Raw genomic sequence first — 241 nt, 5'->3', positions numbered from 1 at the left:
GAAGACAACAAAGAAATGTTCCCAAAGTTTATTGCCCCTGATAATGGAAAGCGGCCACGAAGCAAAGAATTCCTCGGTGCAAAGTTTCGGATGGAAGCTGCGCACCAATCCCAGGGCCTGATCAGCTTCACTGCCAATGACCGGGTCCAGGTCCTCTTTAATTGGTGTTTCCAGTGATGACCTTTGCTCGATCTCCGCTCAGTAAAAACATTAAAAACACGGAACACGAGGGGTTAACTCT

Source organism: Nanorana parkeri, unplaced genomic scaffold, assembly GCF_000935625.1.
Source record: "Nanorana parkeri isolate BGI_ZX_2015 unplaced genomic scaffold, ASM93562v1 scaffold3903, whole genome shotgun sequence".
NCBI lineage: Eukaryota > Metazoa > Chordata > Amphibia > Anura > Dicroglossidae > Nanorana > Nanorana parkeri.
The sequence above is the reverse complement of the archived record's forward strand: the minus strand, read 5'-3'. Positions refer to the sequence as shown.